Source organism: Acanthochromis polyacanthus, chromosome 22 (assembly GCF_021347895.1).
Source record: "Acanthochromis polyacanthus isolate Apoly-LR-REF ecotype Palm Island chromosome 22, KAUST_Apoly_ChrSc, whole genome shotgun sequence".
Classification (NCBI taxonomy): domain Eukaryota; kingdom Metazoa; phylum Chordata; class Actinopteri; family Pomacentridae; genus Acanthochromis; species Acanthochromis polyacanthus.
In genome coordinates, this window is record NC_067134.1 from 28254139 (window position 1) to 28269778 (window position 15640).

The window sequence follows — 15640 nt, forward strand, 5'->3', positions numbered from 1 at the left end:
CACTTTATATGCATTCTGCATCTTTGTGGTCATTTTGCAGTAATTGTGTCTCTCTGATGTTGCTTTGCATCTCTTTTTGGTCATTTTGTGTCTTTTTGTGGAACTTTTGCATCTCTTCAGGTCATTTTGTGTCGATGGTCACTTTCTGCTCATTTTCTGTCACTTTCTCTCAACTTTGTTTCACTCAGTGGTCATTTTGTGCCTCTCTGGTTGTTTTGCATCTTTCTGTAGACGTCATTCGTCGTTTAATTCCTTCCTTTGTCCTCTCTGACCTCGTCCTGCTCATATCTTTCTGTATCTCAGTTTCTCTGCCTTCACTAACAGCTGTCTGAGAGTCAACCAGGGCCACCAACAGCAGCCATGACACATCTGGAGAAAACAGGAAAAATATATCAGTCGTCTTATGCAAAAGACTGACGTGGAGAGAAGTGATGAAGTCTTAGAAGGCTTAGGGGCTTTCAAGTCTCTGATGAAGGGAAGGACGGCATGCAAACAGCAGCAGCTCCATCCTGGAGCGTGAGGACAACAATCACAGCGAATAATCCCCGCCTTGATCTTTCAGGAGGAGGATTACAGCCAGGCTTAATCTGCAGACTCAGTTTACCCCACAGGACACTAGATGACCGGCACTAAAACCTCTGACCTGCACAAACACTCGCTGCTGCTTTGACAGCTTCATGCTTCACATCAGATATCACACCCCATGTTCACCCTCTGTGTCAGTCACTGAACAATCACCTCCTGTCTGATTTACAAGCTTTCAGATCTGAACAAATCCAGCTGTGGGCTTTCTGCTTACTTCCTGTCATTTTGTGTCCAATTTTCTGCTCATTTTGCGTCGATTTCCTGTCATTTTGTTTGAATTTGTTGATTTTTTTTTACTACTTGTGTGTTTCAAAACATTTTCTGTGTTTTTGTGAGCATTTTTTGTTATTTTGTATCTATTGCTTGTTGTGTGGACGGGCTGATGCTGTGGCTGCTGCTCTGTTATTTTCTGATCATTTTATGTCTTATTGTAGTTATTTTGCATCCATTTCTTGTCATTTAGTTTAACTTTGTCAATGTCTTTTTTTCCTACCTGGCTGTTTTGTACCATTTTGTGTCTCTTTGCAGGTTATTTTGCAACAATTTCTTGCCATTTTGTGTCATGTTGTTTAACTTTGTGGATGTTTCTGTGTCATTTTGTGTTTGTGGTAATGTTTTGCCTCTTTTAGGTGATTGTGTGTCTTTTTGTGGTCATTGTGTGTGGTCGTTTTGTGTCTCTTTGCAGTCATTTTGCATCAATTTCTTGTCACTTTGTGTCATATTGTTTCACTTTGTGGTTGCTTTGTATCATTTTGTGTTGCTGTGTGGTCATTTTGTGCGTTTCTGTGGTAGTTTTTGTGTCAGTTTGCATCTGTGGTCGTTTTGGGTCTTTTTTTGGGTCATTTTGTGAACATTTGTGTCCAACAGTGGTCATATTGTGTGTCTTTGTGGTGTTTCCATGTCAGTTTCTTGGTCATTTGTGTCTCTTTGTGATTGTTTTGTGTGTTTTTGAGGTAACTGTGGGTCTCTTAGTTAAGAAACTTCACACAGCGGCCGTGACGTCGATGCCTCATCGTCATCAGCAGTGACACCTTAAAAAAAAGAGCATCAGCGTCGTCTTCGTCATGGTTACCACGCCCTCTGAGCTTCTCGTTACACAAGACGATGTTCAGCTGGAGGGAAAAGCCCCGACATGTGACCCTGAATGGTGTTTTTCTGTCGTAATGTGTGACCTGACTGAACCAACATAAACCCAGGAATGTTCAGTCATGCTCCACAAACGCAGAAACGTCGTCTGAAGCTGTGTTACCTCAGATAACATGCAGCCGGTTTAAGCCGTTTAAACGTGATTTCTAACGGCTGTGCTGTGAATCCACGGAGCACGTGGTGAAAACACTCCCACACCTGATGGAGGTTTAGGTCATTAATGCTGCTTTTTATCACAAGAACAAGTCAAAGTCCTCCATCTGTGATAAGCAACATGATTATTTATCAGGTGGTTCTAATCTGTCAGGAGATAAATGTTTCCTGAGATCTCAGCATCTCTAAATGTGTTTAGAGGTTAGAAGAATCCAGCTATCAAACAGTAACCTGCTGTTATTGTCTTAAAATGGACAAAAGAATAAAGATTTCAAACATTCTTTAAATAGACACGCAATTTAACAATTTATGTAATCCTCCAAGTTCAATGTGAGTTCTGAACAAATTATCAACAAAAGAGAGCAGCTGTTCGTGCTAGTTTTGTGTCTCACTGCTATGGTCATTTTGTGTCTCTTTGTGGTCATTTTGTATCATTTTGTTCATCTTTGTGGCAGTGTTCTGTGCTTTTGTAGTAAATTTGTATCACCTTGTAGTCATAATGTGTCATTTTGCATCTGTTTGTAGTTATTTTGTCTATTTCTTATAATTTGTGTGTTCTTCTTGTTATTTTGTGTCATTTTATTTCATTTTGTGATCATTTTCTGTCTCTTTGTGGTAATTTTGCGTGTCTTTCTTGTCATTTTGCGTCTTTCTTGTCATTTTGTGCTCATTTTGTGTGTATTTCTTGTCATTTTGTGCTCATTTTGTGTGTATTTCTTGTCATTTTGTGCTCATTGTGCGTCTTTCTTGTCATTTTGTGGTCATTTTGCATCTTTCTTGTCATTTTGTGCTCATTTTGCGTATTTCTTGTCATTTTGTGCTCATTTTGTGTGTATTTCTTGTCATTTTGTGCTCATTTTGCGTCTTTCTTGTCATTTTGTGCTCATTTTGTGTGTATTTCTTGTCATTTTGTTGTCATTTTGTGTGTATTTCTTGTCATTTTGTTGTCATTTTGTGTGTATTTCTTGTCATTTTGTGCTCATTTTGCGTCTTTCTTGTCATTTTATGGTCATTTTGTGGGTATTTCTTGTCATTTTGTGCTCATTTTGTGCGTCTTTCTTGTCATTTTGTGCTCATTTTGCGTCTTTCTTGTCATTTTGTGCTCATTTTGCGTCTTTCTTGTCATTTTGTTGTCATTTTGCGTCTTTCTTGTCATTTTGTGGTCATTTTGCGTATTTCTTGTCATTTTGTGGTCATTTTGTGTGTATTTCTTGTCATTTTGTGCTCATTTTGCGTCTTTCTTGTCATTTTGTGGTCATTTTGCGTATTTCTTGTCATTTTGTGCTCATTTTGTGTGTATTTCTTGTCATTTTGTGCTCATTTTGTGTGTATTTCTTGTCATTTTGTGCTCATTTTGCGTCTTTCTTGTCATTTTATGGTCATTTTGCGTCTTTCTTGTCATTTTGTGCTCATTTTGTGTGTATTTCTTGTCATTTTGTGCTCATTTTGCGTCTTTCTTGTCATTTTGTGCTCATTTTGTGTGTATTTCTTGTCATTTTGTGCTCATTTTGTGTGTATTTCTTGTCATTTTGTGCTCATTTTGCGTCTTTCTTGTCATTTTGTGCTCATTTTGTGTGTATTTCTTGTCATTTTGTGCTCATTTTGCGTGTATTTCTTGTCATTTTGTGGTCATTTTGCGTCTTTCTTGTCATTTTGTGCTCATTTTGTGTGTATTTCTTGTCATTTTGTGCTCATTTTGCGTCTTTCTTGTCATTTTGTGCTCATTTTGTGTGTATTTCTTGTCATTTTGTGCTCATTTTGTGTGTATTTCTTGTCATTTTGTGCTCATTTTGCGTGTCTTTCTTGTCATTTTATGGTCATTTTGCGTCTTTCTTGTCATTTTATGGTCATTTTGTGTCTTTCTTGTCATTTCATGGTCATTTTGTGGGTATTTCTTGTCATTTTGTGCTCATTTTGTGCGTCTTTCTTGTCATTTTGTGCTCTTTTTGCGTCTTTCTTGTCATTATGTGCTCATTTTGCGTCTTTCTTGTCATTTTGTGGTCATTTTGCGTGTCTTTCTTGTCATTTTGTGGTCATTTTGCGTCTGTGTTGTCATTTTATGGTCATTTTGCGTGTCTGTCTTGTCATTTTGTGGTCATTTTGCGTGTCTTTCTTGTCATTTTATGGTCATTTTGCGTCTGTCTTGTCATTTTATGGTCATTTTGCGTGTCTTTCTTGTCATTTTGTGCTCATTTTGCGTGTCTTTCTTGTCATTTTATGGTCGTTTTGCATGTCTTTCTTGTCATTTTGTGCTCATTTTGTGTGTATTTCTTGTCATTTTGTGTCTTTCTTGCCATTTTCTGTCTCTTTGTGGTTGTTTTGTCTCTCTCTCCTGCCATGATGTGTCACTGTTTCACTCTGTCGTCATTTTGTGTATAATTTTTTGTGTCTTTGTGGCAGTTTTGTGTACTTCTGGTTCAAATCCTGCAGACGTGCGACGAGCTGTGAGTCAGCCTCTAAAGTAATTTCTCTTGTTTGCACCAGCAGGTCTCCAGCGGTGAGAAAGTGGACAGTGAAAGCAGAGATTCCCTCCGGCTGCAGCTGCTAAAAACTGGAGGAGGTGTGAAGAGCTGCCTGTTTTTATTCACTGTGGTCTCTTGATTGGTCTTATTCTGGAGTGGAATTAACCTGAGGAGGATGTAAAGCAGAAATCTAAAATTAATCATTCAGTTCATCGTGTTGTAGTCATAGACTGTATATAAAGATGGACGTAGCATCTGGCTCCAGAATTGAAGCCAACCTGGAAGTGTCAAAAACTTGCAATATCACGCCGTCCGCTAGGGTTGGCTCCAAAAAGCTTTTTCTCCATAGACCCCAATTCATTTTTGGAGAAAATAAAGTTTGATAGACTGATGTTCTACAGCTCAGGATTTTTTTCCCGTTAGTTTTCATTGTCAAAATGAGAGATCAGGTGGCCGATCTTAAAATAAATCAATACTGAATTTTAAATAAATCGTTAAAGTTGGCGGAGCCAGGGGGCGTGGCTATACTTGATAGACAGCAACAGAAGCCTCTGCGGTAAAATGTGGGGGGGATAAGAGAGTCCTCAGCCAATCCTGCCCCTAGTTGCTCTCCGGTCCAGTCTGTTTGACGCTTTTTACATCACTGGCTCCAAAAAATCCAAAACGGCGACCAGGAAGTAGCAAAATCCGGGCTTCATTTTCTCGGCGTTGAAACCAACGGGTGATGTCACAGTTAGTTTACGCCTGGTTGTAGTTAATTATCTGTCAGTTTATATTCATTCATTGTTTGGTCGTCCTGTCCAACATTATTTGGTCGCTTCGCGTCTGGTTTTAACTGCATCTGTGGTCATTTTGCTTCTTTGTTTGTGTCTTTCTGGATCTTGTGGATTGTTTTGGACATTTTGAGTGTCTTTTGGGTTGTTTTTATCATCTTGTAGTTGTTTTTACCGTTATTATGGTCATTTTGGAACTTGATTTGGACATTTTGAGTCTTTTTTGTTTTTTATCATCTTGTAGGCGTTTTACAGTTCATATAGTCATTTTGTATCGTGTCTTTTGGGTCGTTTTCATCATCCTGTAGGCGTTTTTACCATCATTATGGTCATTTTGCATCTTGATTTTTACATTCTGAGTGTCTTTTGGGTCATTCTCATCATCTTGTAGGCGTTTTGACTACTATGATGGTCATTTTGGATCCTGACACCTACACATCATTACACCTTTCATGATGGTAGTGGAGTCATTCCATGTCAATTCAACAAATGCTTGTTGCACCACTTTCTCAGATCCTCCCAAAATTTTTTTTGGGCTTTATTTGGGTAATTTTATGAACAAATGCAAAGTATTATGGTTATAAACATACAGTATAAGCAGTAATGATCTAATCTAATACCCATAGTCAGTCCAAACTTAATCCTCGCCTATGATTTTAGGGTTTTAAACTACTAAAAAAAGCAATTTATACTCCTTTTACATGGTCAGAATTTTTTCCCCTTCCAAAACTTTTACCCTTCTGGTGAGAAAAGTATAGAAATGAATGAAAATAAAAAAATACTGGACTGTGGAATTTCCCAAAATATCCTTATTATTTCATGGGCGACTTTATTTTGGGTTTTTCATGCCTCTATTTTAGGACTTATTCTTGTGAAAAGACATTGAAAGAATGAATTTTCTTCTTTACTAATGAAAGTTGCATAAGGTAAAAGTTTTAAAACATTAAAATAAAGCTTATTTATTGATTTATAGGCTGTTGAACTCAGGTGTAGACCCAAAATAGCCTAACTTTAGGCATTAAAAAGTGCATGTGGGATACATGGTACGCGGTTCAAATTTTTTTTGGAGGAACTAGTATGTGTGAAGTATGTGTGAACTTACTTTCATATTTGTTTCTTGTGCCAAAGATGAGCAACTGCTGAATCAATTTACTATACATTTTGATCCTCGTTTTTGTTTTTAGGAACCATTTACATGACCAACTAAAGATGAAAGATGAATCTGAAGCATCAGCATCGTAGTATAAGTTACAAAGGGCATATCTGAAGTTAATTATTATATAGACATTGTTTTTTCTTTCATACAGTAACTGAATAAGAAGAAATGGCATCACTCCCAGACTGCATTCTCAGGACAGCCTCGGTATCGTATTTGACTTATCAGCTGAATTTGAAGATTTGCAAGTGAAATTCATGCACCCAAAAGGTCCCAGCAAGAAGTTCACATGGCCTAGAAAGGATGACGTAGTGTGGGTGCCTACAGCCCACATCCTCTGTCCAATCACTGCTCCTTCAACACGCCGTGGTGGACAGTACCACATATCTGGTGCAGATGATGGCCTGATTTCAGAGAAATTCAAGCAGTTCAAAGGACAGAAATAGTGGTGTGATAAGTTGGGGACAAATTACATGTTTTACATGGGACCTAAGGCAATATAACTCATTTTAACTGCAATATATTAGTTAGAATTCCTAAAAAAAACGCCTATAAAACATAGTGCATTTCTTGGTTAAATTGGCCATGAAGGATTCAAGAAACAATGTTGATACTTCAGATATCAATTATTCGGATGTTTATTGTTATACAGACAAAGTTTCATGTTTCTACTCCATGTCCCACATTGGTTTCTGTGCCAATATATGTATGGTGTTTTTCAGTCTGTTTCATAAATAGGCATCGTTTTGAGGTCTAAGGAGACTAGCTAGCTCTTGGATATTTTTAGGTTAGAGAGAACTTTTAAGGTACTTTGAGATTTTTATAACATATGAACCTTGTTACTTATTAAAATTTGTGAAAAAAATGCCTAAATTCTTGAAAAATGCCATTTTCGCCAAATTTTTAAATTGCCCTGTACCACAGAGAAATGGGTATATTCATTCCAAAATTTTTTTTCCTGCTCTATTGTTAAGGTGTTTGAACCCTTCAGATCACTTGTAAGTCTATATCATCAGTCAGTTCCCAGTATTATCTTCCTAAATCAAGCCTTTCTACCTAACATATCAATTTCCGAGTGGAAAAATAGGGATTTAAATATTTTATAACTTAGCAAATAGCAATCATATGATGTTAAAACTTTGCAAGTAATCTATTCTTATGTTGGGATAGTTAAAAAAAAAGTTTGGAGATGATCAGAGGAGGTCATGCAACAAAATTTCCTCAGATTTGTTGAAATGAGATGGAATGACTCAGTGTCTACAAATACGGACCCGTATCCGTAGCCACAGGCTACGGATACGGCACTTTCCATTTGCCAGACAGATACGGACCCGTTCGCGAGTCTCGCGAGTCAAGAAGCTGCTAACCACTGCAAACTGTTGAAAGGTAAGCAAAGGTTAAGGTTAGGGTTAGTGTTAGGGTCAGGTTTAGGGTCCGTACCTGTAGTACCGATGCTACGGGTCCGTACCGCTAGCGTCTACCGGGAGTCACATGACCAGATCTCGCGTATCTGATTGACAAATGGCAAGTGCCGTATCCGTAGTCCACAGGCTACGGGTACGGGTCCGTACCTCTAGCAACAACCTTTCGTGATTGGAAAAACAATTCCTGATGACTTTCCCCCATTTTCTCCTGCAGATGGACACAGTTTTGTTTCTTCACTCGCAAACAACTTTTTTAGTTTTTTTTTATTGTATTGCTTTTGGTGTTTCTGGTTCTTGTCATTGCCTTGTGGTTGGTTTTTAATAAAATTCAGGTCATTTGGTGTCCCGTTCAGGTCATTTGGTGTGTTTTGGTCATTGTAATTGCATTGTGGTGGTTTATAATGTCATTCTGGCCATTTTCCATCCTGTTTTTCACAGCTGCAGTGACTAGACAGAAACAGCACATGGTTTGGTTCTTTGTGGAAGGTGATTCATGCTGCAGCAGGATAATGAACCCAAACACACCTGAGAGCTTCGACCTGAAGACCACAGGAGTTCTCACACTCAGATTCCTCAGGCAAACATTCCTGACAGCAAAGGAAGTCTTTGGAACATCATGCTGGGATAAAACTTCTTAAAAGTCACTGACCTGAAAGCTCACTGCAGGTTTGAAGACAGAAATCATCCTCATGCAACCAAAAACAAGCTCATCTGCAAACCGCCGATTAATACGCCGTTCAGAAAAGTCGTCAGCAGCTGCAGAGAAAATGAAATATTCCCCCTGACAGAGAAAGCCATTTAAAATAAGAGATAAGGCTCATTTAAAGAGCAGAGCTGCTGCAGCGTCGTCATCACGGCGCGATGCTGACCTTTAACAACAAAGCCTCTAATCAAGTCACACAAACAGCAGAAAGGTTCACGGCTCTCCCTGATGTTCAGTTCATTCCTCCACCAGCAGACTGACGGCGGCACAAAGCTGCTTTATTACAGCTAAAGATTAAAAGTAACAGGCTGCTCACACAGCCAACGGGTTTATAACCAATGATAGTCTAAAAACACGCAAAATAAAACAAAAAATGGGAAAAAAACTTCACAGAATTTTCAACAGTCCTTAAACTATTCATCTGAGAAGCAGAAACTTCAGCAAATCTAAGCAGGAAATCACGGCATTAAATCAAAAAATCACTTTATTCTACAGAAGAAGAAAAAAGAATCGGACTAGACTCAGTAAAAAATGAAGGATTCTGTTGTCCTCGGTTCCACCATGAAGCCTGAAGCTTTCGGTTGAACTGCAGGCAGTGTTCACACGGAGCAGAACAGGATGGAAACTAAACTTCTATCTACAGTTTGTGGAGCTTCCATTTTATTCTCCTGCTGGGAACAAACAGCTAAAAGAAATTTAAATGAACCCACAGAGAGTTAGAATGTGACGGGAGCTTAAAAAAAATAAAAACTAAGACAAAAAATGGTGAAAAAAATGAAAGTGCTCTGAGTTAATACCCCCTTAGAAATGACATGTTTTATCTGTTTCATTTTTTAACAATGTGCTGTCGGTTGTTTTGTTAAATTACAGAAAATATCACTTTAAAAGTACAGAAATTATTCATTGATAATTGATTTACACACTAACCTGACAGAAAACACACGTCCACTTAAATTATATTTTTATGAAAATTGATTCTTTCACAACATTTGACCATAGAATTATTTTTAACAGATTTAAATCAGCAAACAATATTATTTTACAGATATCTGTCTTCATTTAACACCAAAAAAAATAATGTATATTAGGAATAAAACCAATTTTAAACAGTTATTTTTGTGAGTTTTGGTGAGTTAAAGGAGATTTCTGATCTTAAATGTTGTTTTTATGCAGCAGGAGGAGGTTTCTGATCTTAAATGTTGTTTTTATGCAGCAGGAGGAGGTTTCTGATCTTAAATGTTGTTTTTTACAGCAGGAGGAGGTTTCTGATCCTAAATGTTGTTTTATGCAGCAGGAGGAGGTTTCTGATCTTAAATGTTGTTTTATGCAGCAGGAGGAGGTTTCTGATCTTAAATGTTGTTTTTATGCAGCAGGAGGAGGTTTCTGATCTTAAATGTTGTTTTATGCAGCAGGAGGAGGTTTCTGATCTTAAATGTTGTTTTTATGCAGCAGGAGGAGGTTTCTGATCCTAAATGTTGTTTTTATGCAGCAGGAGGAGGTTTCTGATCTTAAATGTTGTTTTTATGCAGCAGGAGGAGGTTTCTGATCTTAAATGTTGTTTTTATGCAGCAGGAGGAGGTTTCTGATCCTAAATGTTGTTTTTATGCAGCAGGAGGAGGTTTCTGATCCTAAATGTTGTTTTTATGCAGCAGGAGGAGGTTTCTGATCTTAAATGTTGTTTTTTACAGCAGGAGGAGGTTTCTGATCTTAAATGTTTTTTACAGCAGGAGGAGGTTTCTGATCTTAAATGTTTTTTTACAGCAGGAGGAGGTTTCTGATCTTAAATGTTTTTTTACAGCAGGAGGAGGTTTCTGATCTTAAATGTTTTTTTACAGCAGGAGGAGGTTTCTGATCTTAAATGTTGTTTTTTTACAGCAGGAGGAGGTTTCTGATCTTAAATGTTTTTTACAGCAGGAGGAGGTTTCTGATCTTAAATGTTTTTTTACAGCAGGAGGAGGTTTCTGATCTTAAATGTTTTTTTACAGCAGGAGGAGGTTTCTGATCTTAAATGTTTTTTTACAGCAGGAGGAGGTTTCTGATCTTAAATGTTTTTTACAGCAGGAGGAGGTTTCTGATCTTAAATGTTTTTTACAGCAGGAGGAGGTTTCTGATCCTAAATGTTTTTATGCAGCAGGAGGAGGTTTCTGATCCTAAATGTTGTTTTATGCAGCAGGAGGAGGTTTCTGATCCTAAATGTTGTTTTTATGCAGCAGGAGGAGGTTTCTGATCCTAAATGTTGTTTTATGCAGCAGGAGGAGGTTTCTGATCCTAAATGTTGTTTTTTTACAGCAGGAGGAGGTTTCTGATCCTAAATGTTGTTTTATGCAGCAGGAGGAGGTTTCTGATCTTAAATGTTGTTTTTATGCAGCAGGAGGAGGTTTCTGATCCTAAATGTTGTTTTATGCAGCAGGAGGAGGTTTCTGATCTTAAATGTTGTTTTATGCAGCAGGAGGAGGTTTCTGATCTTAAATGTTGTTTTTATGCAGCAGGAGGAGGTTTCTGATCCTAAATGTTTTTATGCAGCAGGAGGAGGTTTCTGATCCTAAATGTTGTTTTATGCAGCAGGAGGAGGTTTCTGATCTTAAATGTTTTTTTACAGCAGGAGGAGGTTTCTGATCTTAAATGTTTTTTTATGCAGCAGGAGGAGGTTTCTGATCTTAAATGTTTTTTTACAGCAGGAGGAGGTTTCTGATCTTAAATGTTGTTTTATGCAGCAGGAGGAGGTTTCTGATCCTAAATGTTGTTTTATGCAGGAGGAGGAGGTTTCTGATCCTAAATGTTTTATGCAGCAGGAGGAGGTTTCTGATCTTAAATGTTTTATGCAGCAGGAGGAGGTTTCTGATCTTAAATGTTTTATGCAGGAGGAGGAGGTTTCTGTCGGACAAACTGCTGCACTTTGTCACCACAGCTTCAAGTGTCTGCAGATCAGCAGAGATCAGAGTTTTCTGGAGGACGGTCTGCAGCTCCATTCACACGGCGGTACAGCAGAGCATCCACCCAACACAACGCCTGGAGCAACACGCTACACGCATGCACACACCAGCACACGGAGATGTGAAGAGACAGCAGCGTTCGATCCACACAGAGTCAGAGCTGTTATATAATCCTGCATGTCCACTCTGACCTGTTACTAATTAACAACACCCTGAACCTCATCAAACATCGACTGATTCAAACCTTTAAAGCATCAGAACAACATCAGTAAAGACACCACAGATGTGTTAGGTGTGATGAACTCCTGGTTAGTCGCTAAATATTTGTGTTTCTGCTGCCAGTTATTTAGTAACCAGAAGCTTTAGAAACACCACAAACTGTAGAATGACTCTACACAGCTCACTGCACCAATTACTGCTAGAAACAACAACAAACGATTCAAAATGCTGATTTCTGACAGAATCTCTCAGTCAACCAATAAATTATTAATTTTATTATTAAACACTACACATTATTTATTATTAAACATTGATACTTTTTCTGTGATTTTATGGGATATTATCTGTAAATTACTAAATACTTATTTAGAAATTATTGCTTCTTAACGTGCATATTTTCTCAATTAAATCATGAAAATTATTCATTTTTTGTCGATTTAAATTCAGTTAAATGATGGAATTGTCCAACATTATATAAAATAAAATGCACGACCATTTTTTAAATATGGACATTATTGACAGATTTGTTGAGTAAAATAATATTCCTAACAGACTTAATTACAATAAAATCTTAAACTCTTTAATTTTACAGGAACATCGAATAAAAACTGATTCCTCGATGTCAAACTGCATATTTATGCTGTGGAGCTCATTTATAGCTTTGTATTTTTAGAGTGAATGCATAAATTAGTACTTTTCTGTGTGATTCTAACAGATAACAGAAAGCTGTAAGTATTTCCGGTGCAGCAAACGAGAATCAGGAGAATCAGCTGATCTGATGATAAATGAATGTTATGAAAAGTTATGAGACACAAGCAGAACTACAGGAGTGAGGGTCAGCGAGTTTCTGCTGCAGTGTGAACGAGACAAAGCTCTGAGGAGGTTTAATCCACACAAACTCTCCATTAAAACATGACTCCAGACGTTTCTACAGCAGCGTTTCAGACTCACGTCCTGCTGATGCATTTACTGCCATAAATTAAAATGCTGCAGCTCCACCACTCAGTCGTGTTTAAGTTGTTCATCTGATCATTATTGGATCAAAGTGCACTGAAAAAGTTAAAACAGAGAAAATCTGGCACCAAAAACTAACAGTAAAAAGCAGAGAGCATTCAGAAACCGTAAAAACAGGCAGAATAACGGCAAACATCTGCATAAAAACGAGATTTTAGCTGATTTAAAGACGGAAAAACAGCTGAACTCATTACTAACAGTAAAAACAGGGATTCTAAATGTGGATGCTAACATTTAAATTCATTTTTTTTGTTGATTTTCTTTGACATTACTCCAAGCTTCATTAAAAAGCAGCTGAACTTCTGATGATCTTTCACCGAAATGCAGGAGAATTTTTGAGCAAAACCACAATTTCACAGTCAAACACTGTAAAAGAATCGCTACATCTAAAAAACAGGAAAAAAATCTGTGATTTTAAGTGAATAAAACATTTGGTGTCTCCAAACCGTGGCTCCACATATTGATCTGAATATTTGACTTTATTGATATTTTCACAGCCTTTCACTGCTCTGCACATAGAAAGGATCTAAATATTTCGCCGTGCTGCCTTTATTTTATTATTATCCCCCGCCTCCACGAAGTGGAAAAGGAGGATATAGGTTTGGCCTCCGTTCGTCCGTCCAAGATGAAGGGGACAGCTTTTCTCGGAAACTATGACAGCTAGGATTATGAAATTTAGTGTGTAGCTTCACACCATGGACACCTTGATCAAGTTCGAAAATGAGACCTGTGCGATAATATTTAACAGAGTTATGGCCCTTTACCACTGTTTTGTCTATAGACTCATAGACATCCCATGTGGGGGGGGGATATTGATGACCATGTCGTCTTGTTCTAGTAGGGTTCATTTTCCTCTCTGCTCTGTGGAAACTCTCTGATTTTCTGTCGGTCGTAGCCGAGCCAAGCGGGCTTCTTGGTTCTGCTAAAGAGTGCAGAATTTTTTCATTTTTACAGAATCTGGTTACTGGAAATGATTTATTTTAGAGAACTGATGAGATTCAGATTTGGTTGAGTTTCCTTTTCAAGGACCGTCAGAAAAGTTGAATATTTACGGTTTTATAGTTTTCTTTATGATAACTTTGCTGGTTCTTTTTATAATGTGATTCCTTCCAAAGCTGTTGATGTGATTTGGTGTCTGCAGTAAAAAATAAATAATAATACCGTCTCAGTCTGCTCAGTGCTGCACATCGTAGTCCAGGATTAAACAACTGCAGGACAAAATCAATCAGATGTGAGAGCAGAACGGTTCACTTCACTGCTGCTGCGTTCATCTCAGGCGTTTTAAAGTCAAACAATCTTCATGTGCATGTTGGAGGAGCGGCCCACAGCTCATGTTCTTATCAGCTAAAACACATGGAGGGCACAACGCCTGCAGGGAAACCTTTAAAAGCACCGATTAAACGCTCCTTTGACCATGTTTAAGTCTGACAGTTGATTCCAAAGGTCTGATACTAAATAAGGAGAAAAAAGCAAGAGGTTGATGCTGGAACCATCAAATGTTTGTGTTTTACGTCACATTTCAGTCAATCTGCTGTCAAAAAGATCCAGAAAATGACAGAATAAATAAATTCTGGTCCCTGGTAAACAGAGTTCATCATCTCTGCATGCTGCTGTTAAATATAATAAAACATAAAGAATAAAATGAATGAGGAACGTGTGAAAATGTATCTGTGAGTAAATTTAATCTAAATTCTGTGTTTTAGTCAAACTCACATTCTGATGTCTGAAAGCAAAACTCTGCACACATTTTTGTAGTAAAACAAACTGATATTGATGCCCTGGATCACATTTATCTCCATATTTTCTTGACCAAATAAATAAATAAACAGCTGACCTTCACAGTAAAATTAATCTCTTTAATAAAGTCAGACTGCTTCTTTTCACTGCCAGTTTTCTTAATGAATTGATTTGGAGACATTTAAAGACGTTTATTTGGGCTTCAGCGGATAATAACAGCTACTATTCTCTATTTTCTGACGGGTTATTGGATGTTAGATTGCATTGATCCTGTAAATAAATAATACAGACTCGAGGATTGATTAAAATCTGCAGTTTTACAACAGATCAGTTGAATGCTGACCACAGCTACAGGTTTCTGTATTTACAGTGACTTTAAATCTAATATTTTATCTTCACAGCCAAAACCCGCAGCTTCTGACTGAACAAAGTGACAGAAAACAACAAAACTACAGCAGCAAACAGACAAACAGAGCTGGTTGTTGGTGGATCTGTGTGGAGTCATTAATCACAGATATTCTCACTGGGGATTATTCTCTTCATTAATCTGTGAACTTTTATGAATAAAACGACAGAAAATGTTTCCCAGAATCAGAGAAAACTCCCTGAAAAGATGCTCAGTTTAGAGAAACAGGAAAAGAAGCTGCAACCACAGAAGCTACACTGAGCCTATTCTCTTTTTTTTCCAGACTCAGACTGATGACTAAACGATCAAAGTAGCTGGTGTTACATTTAAGTTTTAGTTTTAAGAGAGTTTTTCTATGATGAACCTGATAAAAGCTCAAACTGAAGTCCTCCCTGCAGGTTCTAATCTCTCTTCTTACTGAACACACCTGAGCTGCAGATTAACTCACGGATCCTCTTACCTCCTGTCACCGCCTGGAGAGCCGCCTGCTGCCGCTTCTTCCTCTGACGCAGTGTCGCACCGGGACCGGGACCGGGACCGGGACCGCTGCAGCCGCTAGTCCGGGAGAAGTCCGTGAGAGGCGGCTGGAGCTGCTCATGCAGCCGCTGCTGGGCTCAGCGGAGGGAATGTTCCGTTCACCGGCAGAGCAGAGTATTTGTGTCCGCTGCTCCTCCTCCTCCTCCTCCTCTCCCTCCTCCTCCTCCCCCTTAAGGCGCTTGTCCTCCACCTGATCCGCGTCATGAGCCAAACACCAGCTGGAGCTCCGAACCTCCAGCTCCTCTATGGGAGACCTTCAGTGCCACAATAAAAACATTCAGACACAAAGTACAGCAAGTGAGGAAAAAGTCTCTGATTTAGAAAATCAATTAATTTAAAAAAAAAACCCTACACCAGGGAGGTAAACTCATTCCGGTTCAGGTTTGATCTCC

The 15640-nt window shown here is 38.3% G+C and overlaps 1 protein-coding gene across 1 annotated transcript in view; it reads right to left on the minus strand.

The window, feature by feature from the left end:
• Positions 1-15378, minus strand: part of LOC110957772 (growth hormone receptor-like) — a 37222-nt gene extending 21844 nt beyond the window's left edge. The window contains exon 1 of the mRNA XM_051943368.1: positions 15172-15378. The gene's annotated coding sequence lies outside the window, so the exon portion shown is untranslated. The remainder of the gene's footprint in view (positions 1-15171) is intronic.
• Positions 15379-15640: the final 262 nt, after the last annotated feature.